A 14,486-nucleotide genomic window follows, 5' to 3' on the forward strand; every position below is an offset into this window, starting at 1 on the left:
ATCGTACTAATGTTTGAGGTTTTAAACATTTTTCACCGCACAAGACCTAAAATTCAAAATCACACAAAATGTTAAGAAAATGTACTACACTTCAATGTCGTGCTTTCCACGAACCATGAGCAGCTATACACGCACTAGCTGCTCCCTTGTACGTCCCGGACAGTAATAATTTGGTAGTGTAAGAATGCCAAGCACGGGCCTTAAAACTATTCATAAGAATCCGAGCAATCCCGAAATTGCCGAATGTCATTCGTATTTTATGAGTTCCTTCGTACCTTGCTTTGCCTATGGATCTATTTCGAATCTCGGCTGAGTATCTTTTGCCGGTGCTCAAACCGCTGTTAATAAATTCTCCGGGCTAGGGTGAGTGCTACCGCATAAAGGTGTGGGTAAGTGGGAGAGTGAGAGCGCGCGAGAATTCTCGCATCTCGGTTTGAGCATATCTCAGGGTCGCATCTAGGAATAATTATTTATTATTATTGTGATGGAGTCACAATTTCAAAATTATGGAACCATCGGTTACAAAGAGAGAAGGAATGTTAGTACCAACCTGGGTGCTGCGGATAGAATCAAAACCATTCACCGCTGTCACAATTCAGCTTCAACAGTTACTGTTCTTATGCGATTCCACCTGACAGAAAAAAGTATTGCAAAAAGTTTTTTTTTTCAGAACAAGTCAAACAAGACATGCTAAAGTGCTCTAAGTCACGTGGAAAGGAAGAAAAATAAGAAAAAAAAATGTTATGAGTGCATTGTAATTAATTGTGCAGCGACGATACATTAGAATATCAGCGAACCATCATGCTTCGTGGGGGTTCAATAGAGCGCTGCATGTTGCGATTGCTAAGGAATATTTTTCTGAGTCTTTGACGTTTTGTGGCCTTGTTGTTTGGAGTTTGAGAAATCTCGTTCGCTTCCTGATTGTGGTTGGTTGAAAGAGGAATGTGTTGTTCGCGCGCGCGTGAGGGAAAACGATTCAATTTAAAGCTTTTTGGTGAATTTCTGATGAGGAAAATTCATGAGACTCCAATAGAGTACCGGGACGTTTCGAGAAAAATGCTGATAGCGTTTCGAGAGAACGCAGACAAACGTCTCACTCTACTCACTTCGTATCGTTTTCCTTTTTAACGGCTAGTTCAAATATTCTGTAGTTCGCAAATCACTCGCTCACGACGCTCGCATCGTATTTGTTTCTGTTTGACGTTTGCTCGCTACCGCCATCTACTTCACGATTTGCGTAACGCAGCGTGTTTAGGCGAGTATGTTTTAGTGCTGATGATTTTAATCCCAATTTGTTCCAAGTGATACGTCTGTTTTTCTGTGACAGGCATAAAATTTATCCCTGCAGGATGGTCACTCGTCGTCGCAGGTGGGATGGCTTGATCCGGGTGCGGGCTTGCAGAACGTGCTCGCGGAACGGGCTTCCTATCTCGGTTTTGGGCGTAGCTTTCACGGAGGAAGTAGCTCAGGGTTTGGGGATACCTGGCCGTAGAAACGGCTCTCCACGTGCTCAACCGGGTATAGTCGTACCAGCAGGCAGGTATGGCGACGCTAAACGGTCCAAACGGTCGATACCAAATGGGTCCTAAAGGGATTTGGGGAGGTTTTAGGGTACACGAATGCCACTTGGTTTCTCAGAGGTTGGATTACCTGACTCTTTAGAGTTTCCAGGCGAAGATACAACACTTCTCCACTGTTTCGACCACTTATATTCACTGTGGTCACTTGGCTCGTCACACAACTGGTAACTATAATAATTTTTAAAGAACGTCTTAATTGCTCTGAATCTCGAGTGGAAAAGACCGACCTGCTTCCATTTCCCTCATGGCATACCCAATTCTTTACCTCCCCTTCCCATTTCCCAGACTCCATTCTCCTCTCCGTGGCCCCTCCTTTCAATCCTTCCAATCGTTGTTCCATTATCCAAATGATCCTCCCACTTCTTTGTATGGGTAGTGTGTGTTACGTGTGTTACATTTTAATATCCTTTTCAAATTCACAGTTGAACTTAGGGAGTGGGCCTAACATTTTAGCTACAGTTACAATTACAAAGTTTCTTTCATACAATATTGTGTACAATAAACGAGTAAGCTTTGGGACAATAATTCAGTATATACATATTTTCTCCTCTCTGCTTTACTATCTAAAATTCGCTCGGGTTGGATCCTAGGGTAAAGTACCCGAAACGGTAACAAATTCAGCAATTTAATTTGCTGTATTTTTTCTTGCGCTGGAAGCATTTCAAAAAATTTGGTGTGTTGGAAAACTTCTATTGTGGTTGCAGTGGTGATGCTATTTGTAAACTATGGAAAGATTATGGTTCAAACTACGGTGAGAGGTATTCTTCTATGACGCCAACAGTAACCTTGTTGAATCCTGAAGGAGAAACTGTTCCATGGGACAAAGCTTACAGAAAAATTTACATGAGGCATTCCGTAAGAAGGTTCTTGGAGTTTCGTCGAAGATCATTTTGAAATACTTACAGGAGCACTCCCGGAAATCCATCAGGAGTTCCACTGGGGATTCAACAAGAACTTTTTTTGGAATTTTCGTTAGAAGTTCCATCAGGAATCCCCTCATGAATTTCCTCTGAATCTCTTGGAACTCCCCCAGAACTGTATTCTCGTTTTCCCTTCCTCTAGGAATCCTTCAAGAAGAATCTGCGATTCCTCTTGGTAATCACGATGGATTATCTTTTGAAACTCGGTAAAAAGTTTCCGTTTAGACAGCTAGAAGCTGTTTCCAGAAGTTTCTACGGGAATTCTTCCAGGATGTTTTTTTTTCTAAAATACTCCAAAAAAAATATTTTTGAAAATCCTCCTGGAGTTTCTTCTAGGGTTCCTTAAGAACATCTTCTTGGGATTTACAGATTTACAGATATTCCCCTAACAAGCTTAGGTTCATCATCAACTTCTGGAAATAATCTAGGAGTTCATTCCAGAATTATAACAGGACTCCTAAGAAAAATCCAAGAAGACAACAAGAATCGAGAAAGAATTTTATTAGAAATCCCAAAAGCAAGTCGAGGAGAACGGTCAGAATGTACTCCAGAAGCAGCTCTTGGAGGAATCGAAGAAAGAACTTCTGGTAGATTCCCACAAGAAACTTCTGAAAATTTTTCAGAAAGAATTTCTGGAGAATTCCAAGAAATAAGTCTCGAATTCTCCGAGAATGGACTCCGAGATTATTTCCAAAAGTTGCTTCTAGAAAATTTGCAGAACCAACCCATGTAGAAATTCTAAAAGGAACTCCTGGAGGACTTCCACAAGGAGTTTTTGGAGGGAATACAGTTGGAAGAAAAAAATCCAGCGTTGTGGCTGAAATCCAGCCGAAACTTTAGATATCGTAGAACGACGTCATTGATGGAAAAATCCCTGGAGAAATTCCTGGATGGATTCCAGAAGACTTCCTGGAAAGATTGCTGGAAGAAGCAACTCTTTGATGAATCACAGAAGCAACTCCAGATGAAATACTAGAGGAATCGCAGATTCTTCTTGTAGGATTACTAGGAGAAAGTCCTTGGGAAACGTAAATATAGTTCTGGGGTTGAGGAGCTTTTGATAGCATTTCAGAGGCGTTCGAAGGGGGTTTCAGGTGCGTTTCGGGGGGTTCTGGAGCCTTTCAAAAGCGGTCAAATGAGTTTCAGGAGCATCTCAAATTGTTCAAGACGATTTTAAACGCGTTTCACAGGGATTACGGAAGCTTCAGGAACGTTTTGTGGCATTTCAGGTCAGGGTCGTATCAGGACGGCTTCTGGAACATTCTCAATTTTTCAGGATGCGCACCATCAAGTAGCTGAAACTGCACTACGCTCGCGCTGTATACGACGAGCGAGGTTGTTTGATAGTGATTTACTTTTTACAACAGCGCGTGTCCTGAAGGGTTAAATCAAAGATCATTTCAGGGGCGTTTTGAGGGTGTTTGTGAAGGGGTACCTGGAAATCTTCTGAAGCTTCCTGAAATGCCTCCAAAGTCCCCCTAAACCCCCTCGGATTCCATGCAACGCACTGGAATACCCTCTGAAACCCCCATGAAAATCCCTCCGAAACCTACCTCAAAACCCCCTCGAACTTCATGTAATGTAACTGAGACCTTCAAAAACCAACACCTGTAACCTGTCTAAAATTCTTAGAAACGCTCTGCAATGACTTCGAAAACTCTCTCAGACCCCCGAAAACGCTCCTGCTACCTTACTTCGCGCTCCCCTATTAACGCCTGCTGGCTCCCGTTGCCATAGTTATAAAAGAGGTTATAATGTTATACATTTCTGCAGCGTACAAGTACAAGTAGTCTTACGTGCATCCAACGAAGCTTGCCAAACAGGGGTGAAAAATCGAGTTATGAAACGAGTTTGATGGACAATTTTATGCAATGATTTTCTATAACAGAACTCATTCGATTTGCATAATGTTCATAATGCACCTGGAAAGAGTTGCATTATGGAAATTATACAATTATTTTTCATTATGTTCCATTATGTTCCATTATGAAACGGTGCGGAAAAGTAGTTAAAATGAGTTGTATTGAATAGACAATATAATTCTGAATTCAAGCCTAACTTTACCAAACACCGTATCTGGCAAAATCAATGAACGGAGAAAAACGGAGGGCAAGTTCGCTGTTCCCATAGCAACTCATACATTTAGCATTTCAGAAACGTGGAAAATCCGGGTATTTTTTCACAAATCATCCCCAAAGGTGAATGATACAAGTAGTCTTTAACGAGATTCAACGCCTCATGTGAAAAACTTATTTTTGTTTACATATGTTACATACGGTGTTTGTTAAAGTTAGGCTTGAATTGTATAAAGTAGCTATTAGTGTTACGGAAGTACTGATAGAATTGGCAATTTATAAAAACACATTTTGAATGAGTTGGTCGTTGGAATTATCCATCTATTGATCCAGATCCTATTTGCATTATAAAAATCTCTTCTTATTCGAAAAGTAATCGAAAAAGATAAACTCCTACGAAATGATCAAAGAGATATGCGAACTGCTTACCTACCTATTTCACCGAAACGTGAGATTTGTTTGTCTTCCGAAATTCGTTGACATAACCGTCCATTGATACGGTTGAGATGCAAATGATGGGTTGGCGACGACGACGACGTCGTCACCGACGAACGCAATCATCGAGAACGAGAACCGCACCAGCCAGAGGCTGGGAAGATTGGTTGTTATGGACTCCACACAAAGATACGGAAAGAAAGGTGGAAAGAACGATTCTTCGTCACCCGATTGGGGTGCGCGCGGTGGCTCGTCCTCCCCTTCTGCAGGGGCGTCGTCCTGCCCCCGTGTTCGGTACACGGGTTTCCATCTAGCTAGAATGATGGTGAAGCAACCGGGACGGGACGGGAAGCTGCACTAATTCGCACGTTTGGCGTAGATCCGTGCTGCCGCTATCCGACTGGATCGCTATAAAAGATCACCTTCATGGCCAAGGTTTTAACAGTGAAGTCTTGAAAGCCGTTCTGTCAACAGCAACAGTTCCCGAAGAAAATCTTCAAAATGAAATTCCTAGCGGTATGTGTTTTTTGGAAAATTCTTAAAATATTAGTGAAACGGTTGCAAATATAGTGATAAGTGAAAAAATATCTGATAATATAAGGTCTATGCAAAACAGTTGATAGTGCAAAGTTTGGAGTTTGCTGAAACATTGCAGGGGTTCTAACATCTAGGTTTTGTTCAATTTGTGGTTGTCAAAGTGCTTTTCGAAAAAGTGTCTGTTTCTAAAAATGTTGAAATCAGTGGCAACTGCCTAATCTCTACATAATACATAGCATAAGCATCGAATACATAAGCATTCGATTGCCCGGTATAACGTTAAAGTGAACTAGGGTAGAAGTGTCAGTTTTGGCTACTCAGTTGTTTCAGCCACAGTACAGCCTGCTGCGATCTCAATCGGCATGCGTTATTTTTGACTGGCAGATCTTAATGTTACTTTATTAAAGTTTTAATCGTGAAAACCATCAAATTTGGTCGAAAAATTGTAGAAAAAAATACATTTGCTTCAGGCTCAATCGAGAATAGCAAATTTTCCAAAACTGTGCTTTGCTCCAGAATACAACAAATCGAAGGAAATAAGAATGTCCGATTCTTCGTTTTCTCAACCCTAAAAGGGATACCTTCATGGCCTCAGTTTCGTCACTTCGTTGAGTGTGTTCCATCAAAGACGAGCTTTGAAATGCACCTGGGGTCTCCAGGTATCCCTTTTAGGGTTAATAATGATAATCTGACGTTTTTTTCAGTTTGTGGATTATTCTGGAGAAAAGTGGTTTTCCTGTTTTGGAAAATTGGGAAATCTCACTTGAGCCTTAAAAAGTTCGATTTCCTACATTATTTGAAGCAACCTCGTAATTTGGTCACTTCCAAATTAAGAATATAAACAAAACTAACGCTGTGATTCTATTTTGGCCACTGCATTTTTATGCAAAAAACTATGTAATAGCCTAGTTTTTGTATTCTTTTTTTCCACAAACTATAGATTGAATGCTTCCAATATGATATTGGTAACTTACATAACTTTGGTCATAGTTTTTTTTAGAGCTGATTTTGGCCCGTATATTGGCGAAAACTGGTACCCGCATCCTATGTTTGGTTTTATGTGAGAAATTTGTATTTATTGCCTATCGAGACAGCTATTCCATAGAATAAATCGATGTAATGCAACTTCAAATGTGATGATTACTTGATGGATGTGTTGTTCATCAACAATAACTAAACCTACAGTTTTTATTATCTCGTCGTTAGGTTGACTATATTTAAAATAAGGTGGTCAAAAAATCAAGTTTTTTAAAATCCCAAAAAACATAACTTTTGAACCCCAGACACGAATGCCACATAAGAGGTAAAGTGTCTTTAATAAAAATTAATAATAATAATAACTTTTAAACCAGTTATCCGATTAACTTTTTTTTTGTTTGAAAATATATTGAATGATAGTTTTAAGGAAAAATACACTGCAGGGGTCAAATTATGTTTAGATGCAAACAAATATGTAAATATTTTGTTTTTTTTCACGTTATTATGGTATCAAAGGGGTAATCTGGTTTTATATTTTATCAGAAAATTCTGAAAATTTGGCGTAACATACGAAAAATCAGAGATGTTTATTTTTTAGTTTCTGACATATGATTTCTAGAGAATCATCCATATTTTCCTATGGGGTCGGATCACAACGTCCGAGGCCATACTGTCCCGGTCTATAAGTCTCGTTTTTTTTTAAGAAATATTTAATGTCCAAAAATTTGGATGCGTCATGTGCCTTCTTTCATTGGACCAGTGCTGTTACGTGAGAATGTAGCTTGCGAACCCCTGTGCAGTGTCGGAGTTGATTGTCTATAGAGTAAGGTGGGGCAAAAGTTCGACCCTAGTTGAAAATTCAATTTTTATCAAGAACTCGACGCAGATATAAATAAATGAATACCGTGTGGTGATTCTACCATCCATGAGCTAAAATTTTGCTGAACAAAGTTACGTCAAATGTCTTTTTAATTTTGAGTTACAACACTTTTTGTATGTGTGTGTCTAATTCGAACTCTTGCCCCACCACTGGGGCAAAAGTACGAATCTAGTGTTTGTGGTTTTTCGCTAACCGTAGAACACTATTTCAACACTTTGGTAATTGGAATACCTCAAACCAATTAATATTTGATGTTGGAACTGGAATACACTTTAAAGTTCGATCTGTATTTTACCCAAATCAGGGTTAAATTTACTTCACCAAAAATTAGTAGTTTTCCGCCAAATGCAGATAAAACAACATTTATTTTCAACTTTGATCGAATTTTCTCACTGATTCCATCATTTTTAGAGATAATATGTACATTTTGCAGAATTTTAGGGTTTTAGATAAAGTTGCCGCATGACTCGAACTCTTGCCCCACAATTCGAACTTTTGCCCCACTATGTGTAAAATATGATTTCCAAATCTTTTTTTGCAAAAAGTTATACATGCTAAAGCATCTTCAAAATATACCTAGTTACGCCCCAAAATAAAATATCAAATTCGATTTCATTACAATTCCATTCCATGCGTTGGAAGGATCATCGCATATTATAATTTTTTGATCAAAAACCAACATTCTGTCATAACTTTTTGAAATATTGACCAATTTTCATAATTTGTGGAGTGAAAGACTCTTTTTCAAAAAGGCTTCGAGCAACCTTGACACCCGAAAGATATAATTTGAATTAAGCTCAAAAACTTCAAAAGAAACTCTTGCCCCACTTTACTCTACATGTGTATTGTTTTATACTTCGTGTTTTCTGTCAGTCCCGTTCTGTCAAATATGTCACACAATAGAATCAGTGAAAACAAGGCACAGAATGGGCGCGTATAGATTGTTAGAATTTATATGTGGAGAAATCACCGAAGTTGAAAGTGTTTTAAATGTTTTTATATTTTAAGATAATAATAAAGCATCATTATAGCTTTGTAGCATGTGGCAAATGGTACAACTTAGCGTTTTATTTGCCCTGCTAAAAGGTCGGTGCCCATACATGTTCTGTTCTCAACAAGTGCTGAAAATGTCATTTCGACATACCTGAATTTAACCACAATGATTTTACCATGAATATCAATTGTCAATTTTCGAAGGTAGTCCGTGACATTTACCATAAATATTCGAAAAACTGCGATTTTTTCGTGACTTTTTTGTAGAATTGGTCTAGCCGCACAAGTTTTTCATACTGCATATTGTCAGCTTCAGCTTCAAAAATGAGCTGTAAGTGATTGAAATTAGATATGTCGAACCGACATTTTCAGCACTGCCTTTCGACTTTGTTGGATATCTGCATGTTCGAACGTTATGCCATGGAAAAATGCGTCCTGGAACATTATGGCCTCGGACGTTATAATACTGCGCCTTTCACATACTTGTTTTTTTTTATAATTTAATTATTATGATTTCAATAAAATTATGGATACAAAACATCACTCAAAAAAACAATACAATGCATAATTTTATAAAAGATTGCAATAGAAGACAGCTTTAGAGAAGCTAGTATTAAAATAATATATTATGATGGATTCGTTTCGCAGATCAATTTTCTGCGGTTCTTGGCATACCTATCACTTAAGAATCCATCATAAATCCTATTTCATTTTATTTTGGATGCAAAATGACCTTAAGAAGCTCTCTGAATCTATTTAACTTTGAAACTTAAGCAGGGTTAAATTAATGGCACAAATGTCCCAAATGAAGGATAACGTGCCTCTGGACTTATAAGACTTTTGAACACATTTTTAAAACATTATATCTTAATATGTACTCGATGAAATTTTTTCAATTTTTTTTGTGTTACATCTTAGACCTAAGGCTTTCATATGCAGCCATGTTTGGGGTTTTATATTCACTACAAAAAATATGAAAATTGTGCGTATGTAGTTGACGATGTTTTAAAATTTACCATATTTTGCACAAATAATCTGCCAAACGTTTTTCACCAATAAAAATGCATTAACTGAACGAAAAATCCATAGGACCAACTCTTCATATGTAGTTTAGTAGGTCCTGTATAAAAATATATCATTCAGAGAGTTTAAAAAAGTTGAAAACACTTGGCACTTTTATTGATCAAAATATGATAAATTTCCAAATGACACTCTGAACATATACAGATATTTCATATTTTTTGTATTGAATATAAACCTTAAACGAAGCTGCATATGAAAGCCTTAGGTATAAGCTGTAACACGAAAATTATTGAAAAAGTTTCATCAAGTAGGGTAATTCGCCAATTGTTGAACGGTTAGTACTGGCATTTTTGTTTTCGTTTGTTTTTCCGTGCATAATTTCACTTTAGTTGAAAAATATCCAGTGAACGTCTAGATCTAGTTATTCCTTATACTGCCCATTGGATTTGTATTCCCTTAAATTCAATTTTCTAAGAGAAAATGAAACATTTGTATGGGAAGTCTGTAACCCAAATGTTGAACGCTTCCTTAAGCTTGCTCATCCTAATGTTGGACGGTTCTCGCTAATTGTTGAACGGTTGAAGCTTTGTTCGTAATTGATGACGTATAACCCGACATCAACCTATCATTCAGCTATTTTTATTTTGGGCACCAAACCCAACATAGACTCAACAGTTATCCGATGTGGGTCCAACAGTGGTCAAACATTTGATAAAATTTGATCCGACATTGACCCGACATCTAATATTTTTTCAATCTGGCGGAATTTTTTCCAGGTTTTTCGTGTTTTGCACCCAGTTAGTCATTTGAGCGACAATTCATTCAAATGAGGGAGCGTTCATAAAATACGTCACGCAATAATTGTCCATTTTAATCCCCCTCCTCCTATGTCACACTTTTTGTACGGGTCGTCACACTTTGCTGCACTCCTGTCTCCTCACCCACCCCCCCCTCCCCATCAAAGCGTGGCGTAATTTATGGACGTTCCCAAGGAATCGCTTCCCATTTGAAGTGAGCTCTAGTGGACTGAAAATCGTTTTAAACAGAACCAAATGCAAAAAATGGCTGAAAAGATTTGACTAGAAGCGAAAATGACAGAAGAAAAGAACGCCTTCGAAAGCCCCTGAAATACCCCTGGAAACCCATGGGACCCAGTCAACTCCCTAGAATACCCCTGGAACGACCCTGAAATACTTTGAAAATCCGTATATCGCTCCTGAAAAAGGTGAAGTGAAAAAAAAAATATCTGGCAGTCATGCTAACATCGTAGGTTATGCTAGTGTTCAACAATTGGATCTTAGCTGCATAATGATAGTGTGATAAGAAAAATATTTTTATCAAATGAAATTACAATGAAAATATGATTTTAAACAATGTTAAACTGTTAAGGACATCCTTCCAGTTATTGTAACTATGGTGTGACTTTGATATTTGTGGTCTATTTGCCAGCAAAGCTTATTTCGTAACAGCAATTTCTTAAAATTTATCTTAAGAATTGTGCAGTTTTCGTGTCATTAGCGGTACAAAATTTTCAATCGATATTTTTTACGTAAAATATGTATTATTTTGTAACTTTATTAAAGCAATATCATGACACACATGTATACGCATCTAGATCATACGTTTACGTTGATGGAAAACTACTTAAGTTAAATTTATAATAACATTTTCAAAAACTGTTCAACATTTGGGTGGTGTTCAACAATTGGCGAATTACCCTACATATTGAGATATAATGTTTGAAAAATGTATTCAAAAATTTTCTAAGTTTTACTAAAAGTTCTATATCTTTCAGAAAACTTATTCGATCTCGCTCAAAATTTTACCAATGGAGATTGATTATATGGGTTATAATTGGTCAGAATTTCAGCGTTTTTGATTGACGCAAAAAAAAAGTTATTAGCATTTGAATGAAAAAATATTTTGACAAAAAATTTGCTGTAAGGACAATTGTTTGATACACTGTATGTGGAGCTTCAGTGAAGATCCCGAAATGTAAGATTGAGACTTTGTAGAACCCTAAAATTTCTGCTGTAAAATCTAAGCAGAAGAAAAATATATTTTTAGAATTTTTCAAATTATGAAATTTAAAATATCATTGTTTTAATAATTTACCAAAAAATTACTACGATTTCGAAAGAAATCAAATCATAGTCACGGGAACATATTCGCCCAATGCTAAAAGGACTGAGTTTGGCCAACCATCAACTAGGTGGCGGTAGTGAGCAAACGTCAAACTCGAACAAAAACAATGCGAGCGCCACGGGTGGACAATTAGCAACTATTTTTTTTCTTCTTCTTTATTGCTCGACGTCTCCACTGGGACTTGGCCTGCCTCGCTTCAACTTAATGTTCTTTGAACACTTCCACCCTTCCACAGTTATTAATTGAAGGGCTGTCTTTGCCTACCATTGCATGAATTTGTATAAGTACAATAATACATTATGACCAGGGAGTCGAGAAAATTTTCCCGACCGGAACAGGAATCGAACCCGCCGTCTCCGGATTGGTGATCCATAGCCTTAACCACTAGGCTAACTGGAGACCCCTTTTCAAGGGACTTGATTTTTTTAATAATCCATTAAATCGGTGTACGATAGGAATTATCAGAGTCTGTTTGTCTTTAATTCAAGCTTCAGAAATGAAAAATATGTAGATTTATAGAAGCATGAAATTGGCATGGTTTCACTTCAGTCCATGAGAACCACACGGTTTTTTTGTTTCTTTTTATTCGTGAATTTAACTTATTGTGAAACAGACTGCCATTTTGCGCCCCCCAAATATCATCAAAAGACAACCATCATACTTTGAGAAACACTGCCTTAGAGCAAAGCTTTTGCTTGAATCTCTGAAACCCTCCAGGAGGAATCCTTTTAGAAAATCCAAACACATTTCCTGGAGTAACTCCAGAAGAAGTTCCTGGAGATGGAATTCTTTAAGCAACTCTAGTAGAATTCACTGGATGAAATTCTTGTGGGTCAGATCTGGATAGAATCCCTGGAGCAATTTTGAAAAGTATTCCTGGAGTAACTCCAAGAGATGTCCCTGAACAACCTCTAGAAACAAACTCTGGATGAATTTCAGGAGAAACCTCTTGGACAAAGGAACTTGAAGAGGAATGCCTTGAGCATTTCCAGATTAAAACCTTGCTAAAAGAAAAGAGTCCTGCTGCAAGTTCCGGTGGAATCGCTTGAGCAACTTCACAAGGAATATCTGTACATTTCCTGAACTTCTAGAAACTTCTAGGGCCACTTTAGGAAGCTACCTGTAGCAACTGCTGGAGGAACTTATAGCGCAGTCATTCTCAAAGTTTGTGAAAGCATCTCATTGATGGCGACAACTACATCGAAGTGGTGAACATATTTTAACTAAAAATTGGGAGGGGCAAAAAACGGGAACGATTTTGAAAACGCTAGTGAATAGTTGAACTAGAACTAAGCCTGGCTCTCTTCAACTTAGTGTTCTTTGAACACTTCCACAGTTGTTAAATGGAGAGCTTTCTTTGCCTGCGAAGATTAGCGATAGATTGAAAAAAAAAAACTTGATTTACTTTCTATATAACAATAAACGTTTACATTTGAACTTACATATTTGTCTACTAAATTAAACCTTTCCATCTTATCCCCTTTCCAACAGCTCGTCTGCATCTTCGCCCTGGTGTTGGCCGTCGCCTTCGCCCTGCCGGCCGTCAACGATGAGTCTGTCGTTGCCATCCCATCCGATGCCGCTCTCCTGACCGAAGCCGAGAACCCCCAGGATCCCCAGGGAACCCTGAAGCTGCTGCTCCTGAAGAAGAAGCTGCTGCTGTTCGGTTAGACATCTTGCCGATGATCGTCGATCCCTGATTTTGATTTTGATTTTGATTTGCGGCCTTGGCCGCCTTGCACTTGGAACTTGAACCAATTGGAACTTACCTGCAAACCTGATGATACCTCTGCGGAATGCTAACCCCAAAATGCTGCCATGTCATTCGACGCGTTCTATTAGTATAAGAGATCAGCACACAAGCGTAGTAGCATAGATATACGACAAACAGTGACAAACTGTAAATTTAGTGAGAATTAATCGAATAAAAGATTAAAAACAACAACAAAAAACGACTCTCGAACTTGTTTCTTTCTATCCAGTTTGGAGTTGCATTCCGAAACAAAAAGCTGACTCTTAGCTGGTTTGGTAGGAATAGGTGGATCGACAATTGGGCAGTAATAATCGGCTGCATTTGAATAAATATAGGCGATAATGGCAAACGACCAAATTTAGAGAATTTTCGACGTATGATTTTGGTTTGTTTGCCTTGAGGCGTGCAAAAGATGAAAGTCTTTTCTTTTGAGTATAATTCATAAAACTAATTCAAAATGCAACGGAACAATTCAAAATTGATTGATATGATGTGATGAAAAGCCATTACCAGCCCAGGTTTTGGCGACAATAAATTCAACCGTCAACAACGCCATCCTAGAATTGCATTCGTTGCGAAGATCCTCTCCGTGATTTTGGCCTGGTGCTCTGCTAACATAAAATAGCTAGTATTATAATTTTAGAATGATTTATATGGAATAATGAACTCACCGTTCTAGCAGACATCTAGCAATAAATTACTCATTTCCGTCCTCTGCTGCACTGGCGTAGTCGTTTAGTCCATTGCCGTGTGTTCTCCCGTGCCGATTTTCTCCACGCCATTCAGGTGTTCATCAAAGTACTGCTTCCACCTTTTGATCACCTTATCCCTGCATATTTCGACTCGCGGCACGAAGCCGTTGTGGGATGCGTTGAGCTTCTATTAGAACTTCCGTGTTTCTTGGAAACGGTATTGCAGTTCCATTTCTTCGCATCGTTGATGGCAACTTTTACTGTACTCTAGCAGTCCTCCAGAGGGTCCACATCGAGCTCGCCCTCGTCTGGCAACGCGGCCTCGTGATTCTTCACATATGCTGAGAAGAGAGCGTTTTCCAGTTCTTCCAGGTATTTTTCTAAAGATTTCTTCAAACATATTCTTTTTAATTTATCCAGTGTTCCTCTAAAAGATTCCCCGATGATTTTTGTCAAGCATTTTATGCTTTTTTCA

At 38.3% G+C, this 14,486-nt stretch overlaps 1 long non-coding RNA gene across 1 annotated transcript; it reads left to right on the forward strand.

Annotated features, from left to right (window-relative positions):
• Positions 1-5,212: 5,212 nt before the first annotated feature.
• LOC115268526 (uncharacterized) lies at positions 5,213-13,521 on the forward strand. The gene is made up of 2 exons (XR_003898329.2): positions 5,213-5,526; positions 13,058-13,521. It is a non-coding gene; the product is annotated as an uncharacterized LOC115268526 (long non-coding RNA).
• The last annotated feature ends 965 nt before the right edge of the window (positions 13,522-14,486 follow it).

The sequence above is a fragment of the Aedes albopictus genome, chromosome 2 (genome assembly GCF_035046485.1).
Source record: "Aedes albopictus strain Foshan chromosome 2, AalbF5, whole genome shotgun sequence".
Classification (NCBI taxonomy): Eukaryota; Metazoa; Arthropoda; class Insecta; order Diptera; family Culicidae; genus Aedes; species Aedes albopictus.